Raw genomic sequence first — 17,447 nt, 5'->3', positions numbered from 1 at the left:
ATAACCTTAAAGGATGTCCAGCTGAGAGATTCTGGTTCAGACCTTACTAGTGAAAGAAGAGGAAAACAAAAAGGAATTCTGAGAGCACTCATGTTGCTCAGATACTGTTCCAGGGGAGGGGGAGGATCAGCTGTAGAGATATCCACATATGAAAATCACAAAACTTTTGTACGTGCTTTTGTCTGTCATCAAACAATTTCTTACTGCCACTGAGCTCTTTACTGCTCACCATCATGCTTCTCAGGAGAGGAAATAAAAAGACCAGCGCCTAATGTTCCAGACAGAAACCATGACAATATATAAACAAAGTGCTGAATTTAAATTCTAGTACAGTTGGATTAGATTGAGAGACAAGTTAGAGTGAAATGATGTCAGGTTCACTGAACCAAGTATAAAGGCTTTTATGATTACATTGGCACTTTTGCCTCAGTTGCAGGCATTAGTGACTATACTGGATTAGGTCACCTGAGAATTTAAATACAATCATACATTTCTAATATAAAAAAGGCACATGTGAGTAATGCAGCTCCATATCACCTTAATTACATACTGCAATTACAATTACAGCAGCGCAGCTATTGGGATGTAATTATTGTGACTGAGCCTCTCCATACTCCATGCAGGTCTTTTCATGGGAGCTTCACGCAGCATCACCTGAACTTGCACTAGAAAATCAGTGACAAGAATCAGAATGTGAACTCTGTCCAGACATAACGATGGGGTTTTTGCTGCTCTGAGTTGGCTCAGAAATAGGAAGAAAAAAATTTGATTTCTGTGTAGAATACTGAGGTTCCTTGAGGCAGGAGCTAAAAATAAGTGAAGGCATTTTCCCTCAGAGAAAATGGACAGTCACTGCACTCTATGGAAAATACATATTAGTGATCATTCCAAATTCATTATGATGATGGCTGTTAAGGCCAAGAAGGGCCAACTGAACTAAACCCGCAGTACTCCTCTGCTATTCCTGCAGTTCTTAACAAGAGGATCTGGAATTCTGGCCTATCCTGAAGTACCTACAAAGACAGCTTTCTAGATACCAGCTTTGATAGCACCCCAACAACATGGTACACACCACAGGGCTTGTTCAGGGCATGCTGGTATGATGAATTTCACACAGAGAAGGCATTACTGTTCTTTTAGATTAACCTTGCAAGGTTATCTTTCCCAGTTTAGTGTCAGTGTCCATCAGAACCACAGATCTCAGAGGCTGCCCTGGAGTAATCACATGCAGCTCTAGTGACAGCAGTTTGCTCAAATCTAGATCAAAACTCTACTTCTAATCTTCCCTGGAACTTAAGCCTGAATAAAGTAAACCAGTACAGAAAAAAAGCATCACCCCCTCATCCATTTCCTAAAGATAGAAGCAACATGAGGAAGACCTGAGGCTGTAAAGACTCATGATTCTCCTCTTGTATTTCACATTCTCCTCAATATCTTCTCATGGTTGTTCTCTTTCTCATAAAGTAGCACTTGAGAGACATATTCCCCATGGTATTTATAAACCACCAGTTTGTGCAAAGGAGTACCTTATTGCAGTAAGGTTGCACAACCTCAGCTATGGAAACAACATGTGAGTTACCTGTGGCCTCACTAATGACACAGTACTTATGTAATTTATAGTTATTCAGAAAGGATAGCAGGCACATGTTCTTGCTCCAAAATCACAAATCCCTAAACAAGGAGAGAATGCTTTCCAGTACACTCCAATAGCTACTCCAAAGGCAGCAGAGGACTTGGAATAATTCTCACAGTGAAAACAGTTAGCATTCATACTGCAGAGCACTGAGTATACAGACATACAAATCAATCAAAAACCAGCACTAGTAGAACGCCTCAGAATCCCCAAAAACATCTAATGGAAAACACTTTCTGGGCTATGAAATAGTTCAGAAATAAAATCTAATTTTTTTTATAGTTCTCTTAAGCTTCTCAAGGAATCAAAGCAATTAAATTGGCTAGCTATGTTGAGGCAACTGAAAAACATTTCCCAGAAGACATTACATACAGACATATATAGTGTCAACCAGATACATAGAGTTAAGCAAGAAAGAAGCAGGAGTCTAGAGTTTGTTTTCTGTCTGGAACTGAAGGACATGACTTTATGACTTACCTTGCTTCCTAGGAAGGGAGGACAATCCTGGTCTGAACTGCCAGACAGATTCTGTCTAGCAGCATTCTCAGCCCTTCCTTCCACTTCAGCTCTGTGCACCTCCCTCACTCCCAGTCACACACTTATATAAATGCTGACCCTCTATCAAAGTCAGCTTTTATACAGCAAGAAACAGTGTCATGATTAGGGCCTGATAAAATGAAAAACAAAAGCCTCCTGCTCAAAGAAATGGAATCATTCCCTGAAGCTAGAGTAATTACTAATCATGAACAGTAGCAAAAAAAGATGTTTTCTAAATGCCTCCATATTCTATGGCACAGAAATTGCAAAGCTATCTGTTCAACTGGTGAGGGAAAAAAAAAGTTGCAAGTTGAAGATTTTTTACTTCTAGCAAACAGTGGCTGCCTGGCTAATGTCATACAAAAAGATATGTTCAAGATATTAGTCAATATCTTGCTTATCAGTCTAATATATATAACATTGCCTTCCACGGTAAAATAAATAAAGGATGACCTTTTCAGTTCTGTGCCCTCTTTTTCATTTTTTTTTCTCTAAAGGCCTGAAAATTGTTTAAAACAAGAGAGAGAGGTGCTTGGATTTTTTTCTTTGGCCACTTGTTCTTTTCATTTAAAATATCACTTGTCTTATTCTGTGGTGTCCTTAGATGTCTTAGACATAGACTTGAAGCTTCTTCAGCCATCTACCTGAGCAAGCTGTTACATTCTGGCAAACAGCAACTTTTCCCCCAAATGTTTGTTCAGGTGTTCAAAAGACTGGGAGTTTTGTTTGTTTGGTTTAAACTTTTAAGCCATCAAAATAAAAACATTTCTTTCCTGGACAGTTAGTCGGTTTTCATTCTTATAATATTCCTGAGATAATTCTACCAGATCATCAATTATACATATACTCCAGAATAAATTATTTTTTTTTTAAAAAAAGGAAAATAAAAGGAAACAAGACATGCTTTTCTCATATAGAAGAAAACCAGAGGTACAAAACAGAGGGACTCTTTGGGCCTTTTTTATTTAGAGCAGGGAAAAAACCCACCATAATAAATCATAAGCATATTTTTTTATCTTTTATAGATTCCTTAATGATAGCTTGCAGAAGTCCCCAGGAGGACATTAAATATTTCATACATTTAGTGCATCCACTGAATATCAGGGGGTTACAGAAATTAACAACCCTCTGCTTGTGGACAACCATCTAGCAGGCAGTTAGCTGCTCTGCAAGCATATCATAAACACAATTTTTAGATTCAAAATTATATTTTCTTATGAAATATTAAAGTGGCAGGAAAGGAAGTTATAATAAGATCTGCATAGCAAGCAGAATTGCTTTGGATTAAAAAATTTAAACTATAGAAAGGTTTTTTTAGATTAGGGAAGGAAAACAGTTGCTCGTGAATCCAGCTGACAGGAGTATGTGTGCTGAATCTCTTCTTCCTTCAGCTAACTGTATTTGTTTTCTGTTTCCTTGTGCTCCTTTGCTCTTGTGCTTCCAGGTTTCCTAATTTGGGCATCCACAAGTTGGCCAAGTACTAGTTATGTAGATGCTTTCTATAGTAAATGGAGTTGGGATAACTAATCATTCAGAGTAACCAGAGAAAGCTACAGTGAAATAAGAAGAAACCACACGATTTATCATTCTGTCCTCTTATTCTGGTTGGAAGAGCACAGAGCACAAGAGTCTCCTGGTCCACACTTGGGACCACCAGGCACAAGAGCCCAGCTCCCAGCAGGGAGACTGCTCACCCCTTTTTCATAGTCACAGTGAACTCTGTGCAGAGCCCTCCTCTCAGCACAGGCCCACACCTATGATACACGCTAGGCCAGCAGCCGTCACAACAAAAATTAACAGTTCATTCTGCCACATCCACATCCCTGCTTGATTCAGAGTTTGCTCTTAAAAAAAAAAAAAAAAAGAGCCAGGTGCAAACCGATGGATCCAAATACCCTTTAAGCTGGTCATCCTTATTAATGCTAATAAAAAGGAAGTAAACTTACATGAGCACTTTAAGAGGGCTTGAGCATATAATTCACACCCGAGGATGTGAATGCTGTGGCATATTGAGTGAGTTCAGCAACATTCAGCCTGAAATTCGGGAAACAGTGGTTCTTCTATAGGAACCATGAGGGACCTTGGAAAGATCCAAGGCACTTGTTAACTTCACCGTCACATGTAAGGTGAAGAACTTACACCTTCACATGTAAGGTGAGTGTTTGCAGTATAGAATGGTTTGGGGAAAGTGACAGTCTTATCTTAGTTGTTTTAATGCCTGCAGTATCCAGTGAACTGAATTCTGTGTGATTAGTGATTGAATAGCTGCTCCTCTATTACACTGTCTATCTCCCTCAGAGTCTCCCTGTGTTAGCATTGTTCTGTGAGCATACACAACAGTCTCTTGACCACACAAGGACACTTTTTGCACATGTTGCATACAACTAAAAAAGAAATTTTTCTCACTCACACTCAGATCTGGCATCAGGTTGGGCTCCAAATAGTTCAGCTATGCTTTGGGTTCAGGTCTCAGCATCAGGCATCAGCACTGTACCCAGCTGGGTTACAGTGCAGCTCTTCAAGTCAGTGTGTGTTGTAGCACGTACCACACATCCAGAATGGCTTAATGGAAACAGAAGCCTTCAGTGGGAAATTACAGCTTTTACAGGAACATATGGTCCACAACCACTCAGAGGCTAGAAAAGTGTTTATCTCAACATTTCATGGAAGGGAAAGCAAAATAGAATTGAAAGATAACATACACTGCTTCTTAAAATCTTGTGACTAGCAGACTTGTACAAAACACTAACCAAACAAAAGAAAATGTAGAAAGTTCTAGTATTTAGAGTGGAAGCTTATGGTGGGGAAGATGATTAAATCAACTCCAGCAATGACTTTTTTTTCCCACAAAGATAGTGTCTCACAGCTCTATTGTACTTTACACTCACAATGACTCAAAAGTCACTCCCATAAACCACACGTGGTGAAAGTTCCTGTACTCACTACAGGGAGCACAGATGCTTCTGGAGTAGATTACAACAGATGCTTGGAACTGGGACTCTACGGCATACTCAAAATGAGGGGATATTGCCAGAGCTAATATCAGTCTACATTTGCAAAATGCCACATAAAGACAACCAGATCTCTTGCTCACATTTTCTCTTATGAGTTCACCAGCTACTTGGCCATGGATAGTATCACAATCAGCATGCACCTATCAGGGACTGCCTTGCACTGAGCCATCAACATAGTTTCCTGCATAATTTATGTTTTCATGTTAATTTACATATTAGTTGTATGCCCTAAAATCACCTTGAGCACTAGCACAAATAAACCAAGATTCCTACTGTACAGTAGCAGGCTGGAGATAGGAGAGTGGAAGTATAAAAGAACGTTGTGTAATTTACACTTGACTCTGTACTACATCAGTAACAGAGCTGAAAATAGAAACCTCCCCTATTAGACACCACATCAAGAGGTGTGACAGGTGCTTCGCAGAGCCCTGTTCCAAAGCATGTGTCAACTGGAACGTGGGCATGACATCGCAGGGAGGCAAGGATGGCTGCTGAGACAGGCACAGTTAAGCTTAGTGGTGAATGCTTTCCCCTGCATCCACCCTGTATGTAGTCACCAGCTTGCAGGAGGTAAATTTGTATCATTCTGTCTGCACCTATGTGATGACAAGAGGAAGGAACTTGAGGGTGACTCACTTCGAATAGAGCCTTAACAATGAAAGGCAGTGATCCCAATGCTCTTTATTTGAGCAAAATGGTCTTCATTTCAGTGGTAGCCTTCCCAAATACAAAATTAATTACATTCTCAGACTTGGCCTTAGTTTACTAAACCATTACAAACAGAATTAATTAATTAAATCTGAATTAATAGAAGGACAGACCATGGCTTGGCAAGATGCCATATAAAGCAGACTTTTCACAGGATTAAGTTTTGCCTGAGAAGCTAACTGTCAACCGAAGGCTAGTTCAGTACGAACAAGTCACCTAAGATAAGGAGGTCTGTGACATCCAGCAGCTCAAGCAGTGAGGATTTCCTGTCACTCAATGCTATGAGGCAAACAGAGGCTCTGAGGTGTCCTTGTACACAGGACTCACAAATGACTTCTGTTGCCAGGTGACTGAATTGTAGTCTTAGCTGATGTGCCAGAGAAGCAGCGTGATATTTTTGAAGGCCACAAGTCTATATAAAATCATTATGGGTGATTTTTTTTAATTCAACAACTAGATTTCACTTCAAAAAGCTTTACCAAATTGACTTATATAAGTTATATGGGATCCAATTGCTGAGCATTCAGCCAGTATCCACTAACAGTGACTTTGCTTTAGCTCATGTAGCAGGGAATGTACTAGAGCACATGGGTTCTTAAAACCTGTGACTGGCCTGAAATTCCTACAGACTTCTCCAATCTTCATAACAAGGGTGGGGTACCTCATGGCCTTGTGCTGCTACTGTACTGAAAAATACTAGTATAGGCATAAAACTTACAACAGACAGGCATGAAATCCTTTGTCATAAAATTTTAGTTTTCCTGTAAAAGAAATGAACCTATCTATGAAACATCCCTCATATATCTTAGACAACAGCTTGTAAGCTTCAATAATAGAACAAGGACATATCATGAATTAGTCACAGGATTTCACAGGGCTGAACTTAAAACCTTTATAAAAACTAGATTCTGTAAGTTAGATTATATTGTTTTTAAAAATAAAAGAACAAACAACATGACACAATACTTCATCTAAGAAGGCAGCAAGACAATGACAAAAAGGAGGAGAAATGTCACACGTAATAAAAAAGAAAACTCCAGTTCCAGTGACAGCCAGCAAGTAAACTAAAATGTTCATTTAAACATGTTAAGATTGGGGAAATTTCCAACAGCTCTCTGTTGGGAGGGAGAGACAGAGATACTCACATTGTCTTTTCTTACTGGACAGCAAGCAATATCTGTGGCACTCTCCAGAGCTCCACTATCAACTCTCTTTTGAGGAATCTGTACAAGCCCTAAACCCCCAGGAAACACTGAACCACTCATGACTGGACCTTCCCTGTGGGCTGGCCTCTGGAAATAGCAAACATCCTCTCTTTACAGCAGAGAATCTCTGCTGTAGTGGGGAAAATCACAGGGCAAACACTGTGGTGTTCAAAAGGAGTTTTTGGCATTTGCTGTGAAACATGGCAACTATGTTATGGCAGTAATGGACTATTCCATCCACTGAGCATCAAGGGTTGCTCAAAAGTAACTACAATGCCATTGCAACATTTCCACATTCTCTCTCACTGACTATTAATTCCAGGCCAATGTATTTAAATTTAAAAATCAAAAGGGAGAAATTATTTAACATCGTATCCTGACAACTCAACAAAGCAATGAGATTGTTTCCATCAACCCCAACAAGCTTGGATCAAATACTGGGTCTCTTGAGCTGGCAAAGGCTAGAACACAGCTAACAGTTATAGTTGATGAAGCATGAGTCACAAAATACCACAGCTCACACTGTGTCTGAGCTCTAGTAAATGCAGTATCAGCAGCAGAACATTTGTTCAGATCAACACAACGAGTGCATGCCGGACAGGATGGTTTTCACTGGGCACAAATACGCACATCTGAGTGTGCTCATAGCTTGTTTGTTCCAGTAAAAAACAATGAAAGACAGAAAGAAAGAACAAAAGTGAAGGCTGTGAGATGGCAAAGGGTTGTTGTTCTCTCTTTAATGAGGCCTCACAACATAGCAGGTGATTCTCCAGATGCCCTCTCCCAATCTTACGAATACACACATTAAGACATAACTATAAAACACCCTCCCAGGGAGAACTTAGAGGAGACAATGTGAGGTGCTTCTACTCCTGCCAGCAATCTGACTGCAAAACAAGAGACTTGGATTCTTTTTAATCAAAATTCCACCCAAAGAGAAACAGCCATACAATATATGTACATTGAGGAAAAAGACTTACTGGCAGGAGTGCCATGAGTTAAAGCCAGCTGCAGGGAGAAGGAACACCTCTGCTGCATTCATTTCCTGCACTGAACAGAGTGATTTTATGTGGAATGTCTGACTGCTAAGTCTATTCCACTTTCCACCCTTCAGAGCTAAATAACAGTATTCCTTTCTGTTCCTCCATTGCTTCTAACCCAAGAATCTCCAGCTAATTTACTTGCTTGATAAACCCTTCCTCTTGGAGTTCAGTTTTAGCACCAAGATACAGACTCGTGGTTTTAAAGAAGATCACAACAATCATGTAAAGATACATACATCACATTTCTCAGCTAATTAAAAATAAAACATAAGCAACATGATTTAAGTCTAATAATCACTCATTCAGTACCATAAACACAAAGACTGATGGCCAGTCATTTGTCATCTTCATATCCATGTGTTATACCATGGGGTACAGTGACCCAGGAATTGTAATAGAAAACACTCTTTGAGGGCTTTGTATCCTTTTTCTAAGTATAAATAATTTTTAAAAAAACAAGCACAGCCTTCTGATTAAAATATTGATAATGTTTATAGAACAGTGTTCCGGAGACCACCTAGTAAACTAAACAAATGAATAATACAAATTTTAAGAACACTTTAATTAAAAGCTTACTGTTAATAGGTATATCCAGCCTAGAAGATCTCTTCTATCATGAGTATCCGTCGTAGAGTCAGTAAGAGAACCATATTTTTGTGAAGATGTCGTGAAGTTTCTTTTCTTTCTGAGTACTTTCAGGCATTTTTTTCTATGGATAATATATCTCAGATTGAATAACAGTGTTTGTTTATCAGTCTTCACAGAGGAAGTCTCACAAAACTACGTGGGCTTAGGAAAGAGGTTAGAGTGCCTGTGAGTTTTTTCTGCTAACTTTGTCTCATATCTGTCTGAGGCAAGAGAAGACTCACTACCAAATGCAAACTGCCCCATAATGTCAGATCACAGACCAAAGCCAAGCTACAAAGGAAAGGAAAAGGTGGCAGACCACCAGACCCCATGTCATTCCTCATGCAAGAGTGGTTGTCAACAGCACAATGCCCCATTGTCTTTTCATCCTCCTCCTAGTCCAGTCTTCTCACTCAGCCCAACAGCATTCTGGGTTGATGCTGTCTCTGGTGGATTTGCACAAGGCCTGTTCTTATGAGGACTTTGATCTTAGTTGGTGCCAGGGTTCTTTGAATCCAGGCAATAAAATAGAAAAAAGGTCAAGAATAATAATACATTGTTGGTGTACACATATGTGCACTGCCATATGTGTAACTAAGCACCACTTTTAGGAGAACCACAACACAATTTTTACAGGTCTTTGAAACATCTAGATGTTGTTATAGCAAGCACAATATTTTGCTGATATGCTCAAGATGTTAAATGCATATCCAAGCATCTTCAGTGCCCAAGGAAATGTGATTTCCAGGTTTGGAGTCTCTGATTCTATGATTTTTTTGTACATTTGTATAGTTGTCTGGAAAGACTCCTGACTCACAGATACACTAAGAGATGGTGCCTAATAATACGGCAAGGTAGGACACAAAGCATGTGTTCTTCGTGAATGTTTGTCTACCCCAGTCTTACAGCACTACAATACTGTTGCTTGGCACATCTTATCTTCTCAAAAGCAAATTTTCTGACAAATGAACTCATATTTATTGTACATTCATATAACATCTTACATGAGGGGAGCACAAATCTGCTGGACATATAAGTTTTCAAAAAACATTTATTATTTGGTTACTTACAGAACAAAAAAGATTCAGAGAGGTATTGAAGAGAGAAGACACTGAAGCAAAGATAAAGTGAGGAAACAAATATTTACACAACCTTCACTCTTTTTTAATCTTTTATTGGAAGTGATATAAGTTCTCAGCATGTATTGTGATAAGTACCAATAGATAAGATTAAAATAAAAAAAATAAAAAGCTGTAAAATATTTAGTGTGTTCTTTTAATAATTAATCAGCCTAAGAGCTTTCAGTCTAGTTGTACTGACAGCACAGCCAGACTTTTCAAGAGAAGAAAAAAACCTAAATATCTAGTCAACTATTAAAATGTGTTATTAGAGTACTATTTCTGTCACACTGTACCAGGAGAAACTGCAATACCTAATGATTTTTCTCTGGAAGCTGTAACTCTGGGGCATCTATTGCTTTTAACTGTTCCTCAACATGTTTGGATATGTGATATATTCTTTCCCCATTTTGCAGACTTGTGCCCCAGAGGTTTCTGAGAAGATATCTTCTCGAAACACATTTTACTGGCACAGGCCACTAAGCAGAAATTCATTGCAATTTTCTTTGCAACACAAGACTTGACTGGCAATTCTAAGTTGATATACTGAATACTACATACTGTATCTCTCACACTACATGATGGAGGGGACTCCACACAAAGATCTTCTCTAAGGCTTCTGGAGACAGCGGACGCATCCTCATAACTGCCTAGAGCACTGAATTCTCTCCCTTCCTGGAAGGAATCTCAGGATGAGCATTCAGTGACCCAGAGAAAAGCTTAGACACAGAAAACACTGTGAGGAGACCCTACACAGTACAGCCTCTAGTCAAGTCACCTACCCTTGCAGTGATGATTCCGGTTGGGCGAGATGAGGTGGGAATTATTAGAAAATAGTGCACAGTCTCGTACTACCTGCAAGAACTTGTAACATTTTTAGGCAGCCTAAGCTCACACAGTTCAGACTCTGCTAGGGACAGTATGATGTCAGACCCCAGGAGCCAGTGTGTTACCCAGCATCTAGGACCTGGGTCATCCTCTAAGGCACAGTGTAGACACCAACAGGTCACATTAATCTTCCTGGGTTTTTCTCCCCTGCCAAGCACTGGCTCTGATGCCTCCTGTCATGACCATACAAAACTCAGCTTGAAGTTTAGTAGAAGACTAAACTTCTGTGCCAACCACACTTAAATATCCAACAAGTGTTTGTGGAGCTCAGTGCCGCATGACTGGCTATTCTCTCAGTACAGCTTGTGTTTTGTGACTGGCTTGTCCCCAAAACACAAGAATGGTTTTCCATGAGGAATAGAGGTACTTCACGTGCAAATACATTTCAGCTGAGTTTTCAGAAAAATAACCATTGGTAAAACCAACACTTTAATCCATAAAATTCTACAAAATTAGACAGAAAAGGGAAGTTACAAGTACCACCACTGCAAAGACATGTCTTATTTGAACAACTGCTTGCAAACAGTTTTCCACAGTATTTAAAGATCTCAGACAGAGTACATCACAACAAAGAATATGGAGAGTAGGAAGGAAACCTAGTTCAGTCTAGTACTGTCCCTTGCTTAATTATCACCAATGATTAAAGGATAAATATCTATAAATTCACCTAGACTGTTTTTGTAAATGTATTACTATCAACCATAAATGCTATACAAACTCTCAGCTGAATTGATCTGAGTATTTTGAGATAATGACAGCTATCATTCCACATTATGTCAAATAAGATTCTGTGCTCATTGCTTTTTCTTAGCTCTTCTAAACTGTGGGCTTGAGCTAAGTGAGGGCTAAGACTACCATACATGACATTACTGTTATTGACGTAGCTGGGCAAAATTCCAAGTGCACAGTCCCTAAATCTGGCCTTTCTCTCTTAGGGCCTCACACAACTAACTTGTTCTGCTTCATCCAGAAGAACTATGCCTATGATTATAAAAAGGCATTTGACTGCGAGGACCATTAGACTTGGCCTTCCTGCAAGGGCACCACTGGTGTGTCCCTTGTAATGGCAATGCTGTAGACACTGGAAAGTGGGCTGAAACTCACAAAACTCATAATAATAACTGACCAACTGCTACTTTTGACTCTCAAAAGTTAGGATCAATACAGACATGGAAACAAAGGAAAATTAATTCAAATTCTGGTATCAGCCTCCCTTTCCAAATAGTCATCTTCATCCTAATTATGTTCATTCTGCTCTAGGAAAGCTGTTCCTTATGTGAATGAGTGTTGCAGTGTTTATTCAAAACCAGAATGGCCTTCTGGTCTTGGAGTGTATTTCATTCATATTACACAAATAATTGATTCTTTGAAAGACCTTTAAAGCTATAAATCAAATCTGTAGACAAACTACATTTTCATGCATGCTGCTGTTTCCTGTTTTCCCATTTTGATGGAGGCACTGAAAGACCCCAGCTGTCATAGTACCGAATAATCTTCTCTTAGTTCTCAGGATAAGAGGAAGTGGAATTATTTCAGAAGTCTTCCTAACAAAGAATAATTTTAGCAACAGTTTGCTGTCTAAGATAAGGCCACTCACTTCAAAGTTTTTATTGTTTCTGAAGAGGGCAAACATCAATAAAGTGTTACAAGATTGGCTATGGATATAAAAGATAATTTCTTGTAGAAATTGCTTTACCTTTCCACATCTCATTTCCTTCAGCTGGAAAGTGATAGCAGAGCTGCCTGCCTATGCTGACATCTGTAGATAAGAAACAGATTTAGTGCTACGCTGTAATTCTGCAGCTAGAGAGACTTCACACAGGATATGGAAAAAACTCACCTAAAAATCAATCCATATTACCTCCTCTTACTGTGAATGGGTAAGAAATCCAAACACCCAGGTTTATATCATATGCATTAGACAGATATCTAGATGCAAAGGATGAGAGACAGAGAATAAAATACTGACTGACACGTGGGCATTCACACACCCAAATTCTGATATGAAGTGTCTGATCTGAGAAGCACATCACAAACCAGTTTTTCTACCTCATTATTCTCATCTAATACTATTTGTTTTCCTAAACACATTCCAACAAACAGGATCCATGATGCAGGAATCCAAAATTACTTAATCATGCTTCATTATATATTAGTGAGACCATGAAAAGGCATATATGATGTTATTATTTCTTCCAGTATTTAAATAGCATTTCTCTCTGGGATGGCATGTCATGTCTGTTTTAGCAACACTCAGCAACTACATGCAAAGAGGAGAATGAGGCATGACTATATCTAGTTGGCAGAGTTATCACAGAGTGGCTGACCACCACTGCCCAAGCAGTTTGGCATGGATCAATTTTCATGCAAAAAAACCTGCAAAGTGCTGAAGAACCAAAGCATGTATGGCATCAGTGTGACACCTTCTTTGAAAGACACTTCCAGTAGCACATTTGACTTTACTGCCATGCTTGAGTAAGCACTCTCTTGGCTGAGTGTGAAGACATGACATCATCACTTCCCAAACCTTCTCCCATAACTGATCCAAATACTAAGTCAGTCCAAAACCTGCTTAAATTGTGGCATGCAGAAGGGTCACAGTATAGTCTGCAAAGGAGCAGAGGCTGAAATCATACTAATGTCAAAGGTCAAGTTCATAAATTCCTATTTAGATATACAGACTAAGTGCCAATCACCCAAGAAAACGAAGAAGAGAAGGAAAACATCTGGGTATCCAGCATTGTTGAAAACTCAGGCTTTTGTTAGGCTCCTACTTCAGAAATGTTAAGTAGCAAGCAAAAGCCCTAGCATATTCTTTTACACAATAAGAGCAAAGACTAAAACAACCTACCCATGACTGAGAACTTCAAAGGCCTGAAGTAAAAACAATTTTCAAAGAACACTGAACTTTATCCATGCTGCCAGTGCATTTCCCAGCCCTGAATAAATCCAAATCAAAAATCTCACAAAAAAAAAAAAGCTTCTCTGTTGAAAACTTCTTGTCAGCTCTTAAGGTGCAGCAGTTTCCATAATCCTGCAGGTAGCCTCTCACTGATATAAATTACACTAAGCAATGAAAGTGCTGAGCCTATCTTAACACTTGAACCACAAACAACATCCACTGTACAACCTAATTCCATAATGCTTATTCACATATATAGCTCCACAGAAGTTAATGGGATTATGGAAGGGATTGAAGACTTCGGGATCAGACCAGCAGAACCTCTCTGGCTCATTGCAAAGGACTCAGAAGAGAGAGAAAACACCATGACTCTTCATCCATCTTAGGAGATATATAGTATAGTTTTTGCTCAAAACAAACAATACCAGCAAAGGCACTGTTTTGGTCTCCCCAACTGCCTTGTGCTGTCATAAAACCAAAGAGGCATTCAGTGAAGTCAAGTACAGAAAACTGAAAAATAACACCAGAGAAACATAAAGGGACAGAGAATTAACCAATGTAGCTCTCTGCTGCCGGATACCATTGAGACAAAGCATTCTGTAATAGTTTCATCAATTAATTAGCACACTGTATACAGTAACATATCAGTATAAATAAGTCCCATGACCAGTATCTGCTGCCATGTCCTAATAGTGACCCGAGTGTGTGCACACACACACATGCACCCATGTACACAGAGCACATTCTTCAAATGTGACATGTAATTTTCACAAAGGTTTAAAGTTCCTGTTTTTTCCCCAGATTCAACCTCTGCAAAAAACAGTAAACTAGTAATTCAACATTTGCAGAATGCTTCAAAGTTTCTCTGAATTCTCCTTTTCCCCCTACTCCAAATATTTTCCCTCTCCTACAAACAGAAAACACAAGAAGAGACCTGCTTATCACATGACCTTCCTTTGGAGGAATCTTTACATTTGTACTCTTTGAATCATTTGCGTATCAAAGAAAAAGGAAGCTGCAAATAATATTCACATAGAGCACATAATACTTAACTTTCTGACTTTGAGATTAGCCTCCTGGGCATGTGAAATTTATTAGGCACTGTTTCTTTCTTGTTCTAGGCAGCTTAGGTGTGAGCTTGTGTGTATGTGTGTGTTTCTGTTTATATTTACAAAAAATCTGATGTATTCCAAAAAAGGCACACTTGCTGTGTTTTGACTCTATAAATATCACTACTTATATACTTTTATGGCATTATGAATCCATATTGGCTTTATAAAACAGGATTATCTTTAAAAATAACTACTATTTGAAGATAATAAGTATACCTACTCAACAAGAAAAGGGGAAAATAAAAGAAATAGGATTCATTAGGCACACCAGTGTGATACATACATCTCTTCTGTATGTGTATCCCTGTAGCAGAACCAATGTGGTCCAGCTTCTAGAAGTCAAGAGATATATCTGCAAGTAACCTTGAGCAAGCTAAACCTCCCCTTGCCTTGCCATACCTTCTGGGTAGAGAAGAGTCTGGGACAGATACAGTTTCTTTTTATGGCAAGGTAGCAACAAATACAAGAGAGAACAATCTTCAAGTAGCACAATCTATAAAAATGAAATACTAATATACCAAATATTTCCCCGAAACAGCAGCAGTAAGAGCCATACCAAGCAGAATAAAGAAGCAGTAACCAGAAGTAAGGAAACACTGATCTTTGGGCAGAAGAGTGAAGAACACATTCTGCTCAGAACAAATCCCACTATCAACCATCTGGGTTTCACTCTGGTGCCCTTGATTTGGGGGCTTCTTTACTGAACACATACATAGAGGTGTAACAACCATGGCACTGACACCAGCACAGGTCACCTACTGGTTAAAAATCAAACAAGGGTAACAGCAGGAGCCCAGGCAGTTTTGCTGAAATGAGATCTGCACAGCAGGGCAGGCATGGCTTTTCTTCATTACCCTAATAGCCTAATAAATAAATAAGGAATAGTTGTGTCCATGGTAATCATGCTAGTGATTTTTTTTCTTTCCCTTCCAAGATACCTCAGGAGAGAGGTAGCCAGACCCTGGCTGCAGAATCTGATCTGTAAATAAAAAACTGAGACCTAAATGAAGCCCTTTTTATGATAGGATTTAACTAAACTACTGTATATTTTCAGACATTTAAATCACCTACCATTAATCAGGTTCTGGTGGTACCTGAAGGTGCTGCCAATTATTTTTCACTCCTGAATTTCTTATGCGCTAATTGCGAAAGGTATTTACACCTCTGCAGAGAAGCACACAAAATACAAATATTCAGAAACAATAGAGTTAGGCTAACCAGTACCCTCCCTTCCACTTAAAGACACAACGGTTTCATACCCTACCATTCCAAGCTTCTGTTTTATCCAAACTACACTAAGTGTTGGCTTCCTAAAGTACAGTATTCTGTATGTCACACGCAGGGCAGCATCCATGCGCCGCTGACTTGGTAATTGCATTATCTGCAGCCACTGATGAATGAACAACCGTAATGCATACATCCTGGGCTTAGCTCTCTCGGGACAAGTAGACACAGACTCCTCACACCAGATTCACTCAGTTTGCTGAGTCCGAAGGTACACAGAATATACCCCTATGAATTCCCTCTCATTTTAAAAGCAACGTTGTAATCTGCTCCCCCTTCCCACTGACAGAAATATAGCACTTCTATTTACAAGCACCAGAAGCTCATTTCCAAACCTACTTCTCTGCATCTGCAATCTATTCTACCTGCAAATAATAAGGCTTGAATAAAGACTTGCAAAAATTGTGGTGTAACACCGACAGCGCCTCCGGATATTAGGGAAGAAGAGAGAGGCGCTAATATCCCACAGCATAATGGCCCTTTAAAGAACGACTAGTCCTTATGGGTATAAATAATCTCAAAAATAAAATGGACCCAAGGCGATTTCCACTGCAGAGGGCAGAAATGACCAGCTGCCACAGCTGCGAAAGCCCCGGCTGCAAAAACCCCGGCAAAGTTAAACGCGCAGACGAGCTTACCTCGGAGCGGCAGCGGCAGCCTCCGTGCCCGCCCGGACGGGACGCCACAGCCCAGCTCGCCAGAGCTCCGCCGAGCCGAGCCGCGCCGAGCCGAGCCGAGCCGAGCCGAGCCGCCCGCGCCGCCGCGGCTCCCCGGCAGGCGGCGGCCGCCGATGGGCACCGCCCCCCGCCCGCCCGCCGGCAGCGGCGCGGGAACCACCCGCTCGGCGCCGGCACGGAGCGAGCCCCTTCCACGGAGAAGGAGGAAAAAGGGCCTGCGCTTCCCAGCCGGGCAGGCGAACCCCAGCCGACCCCGAGGAAGGCGGGAGCAGCGCGGCCGCCCGGCTGGCAGCCCGGGAACGGGGGGCGCGGCGGCCCCTGCCCGACCTGTTGCGTGTGTCGGTCGCTGTTGGTTCCCAGGGTGATGAAATTTGCTGGGGATTGAGGGCTGGGAAAGCCGTGCACCGGTGAGGTGGGTACACGGCTGAGCAAGGGACTTTCAGTGCAGCCATCGGTGTATCGATTGTGTGTAATTTTGTATGTATGCATGCATCTTCTCTCTGAAGAATGGAGAGGAAAATATGAAGGAAGAGGGAAGAGGACTGGTAGATCACTGAATGCTTCATCTGGTTAAAAAAAAAAAAAAAGAGATCAAATAGAGGAGAGGGGAAATCTGTCTCATTCACCCTCCATTGCACTGAATTAATATTACCATTTTGTTTTCATTAATGCTTAGGGCACAACTCCCAGATCAGCTTA

General features: G+C 40.3%; 1 protein-coding gene across 2 annotated transcripts in view; it reads right to left on the bottom strand.

The window, feature by feature from the left end:
- The window catches only part of SORBS1 (sorbin and SH3 domain containing 1), a 167,222-nt gene extending 150,355 nt beyond the window's left edge, over positions 1–16,867 (bottom strand). Inside the window, exon 1 of one of the 2 annotated variants that reach the window (XM_064663717.1) lies at positions 16,710–16,867. The gene's annotated coding sequence lies outside the window, so the exon portion shown is untranslated. The remainder of the gene's footprint in view (positions 1–16,709) is intronic. The other variant, XM_064663718.1, reaches the window with a different exon arrangement.
- Between the last annotated feature and the right edge of the window lie 580 nt (positions 16,868–17,447).

This window comes from Pseudopipra pipra, chromosome 8 (assembly GCF_036250125.1).
Source record: "Pseudopipra pipra isolate bDixPip1 chromosome 8, bDixPip1.hap1, whole genome shotgun sequence".
Lineage (NCBI taxonomy): Eukaryota > Metazoa > Chordata > Aves > Passeriformes > Pipridae > Pseudopipra > Pseudopipra pipra.
The sequence above is the reverse complement of the archived record's forward strand: the minus strand, read 5'-3'. Positions and strand labels throughout refer to the sequence as shown.